The following is a 377-nucleotide window of genomic DNA, read 5'->3' as shown; positions in this document are numbered from 1 at the left end:
AGAGAGAGAGAGAGAGAGAGAGAGAGAGCACAGGGGCATGGAGAGGAGGGGCAGAGGGAGAAGGTGAGAGACTCTCAAGCAGACACTGCCCTGAGCGCAGAGCCTGGAACAGGGCTCACGTCACAACCCGAGATCATGACCTGAGACGAAACCAAGAGCCGGGAGATTTACCGACTGACACACCCAGGCGACCCTCAGTCTCTTTCTTAACAAACACTATGGGTGCACTCTATTCCTGTTTCTGATTTTGTCCAACATGTGTAGGAGTCCCTGCAGGATATTCTTTAAAATCTGAGACACGCCTCAGAAACCTATTACCTTCCTTTGTATGAATAAGGCTGAGGACGTTAGTCACACACACACACATTTATGTCACC

This window comes from Ailuropoda melanoleuca, chromosome 4 (genome assembly GCF_002007445.2).
Source record: "Ailuropoda melanoleuca isolate Jingjing chromosome 4, ASM200744v2, whole genome shotgun sequence".
In the NCBI taxonomy this organism is placed as follows: Eukaryota; Metazoa; Chordata; class Mammalia; order Carnivora; family Ursidae; genus Ailuropoda; species Ailuropoda melanoleuca.
The sequence above is the reverse complement of the archived record's forward strand: the minus strand, read 5'-3'. Positions refer to the sequence as shown.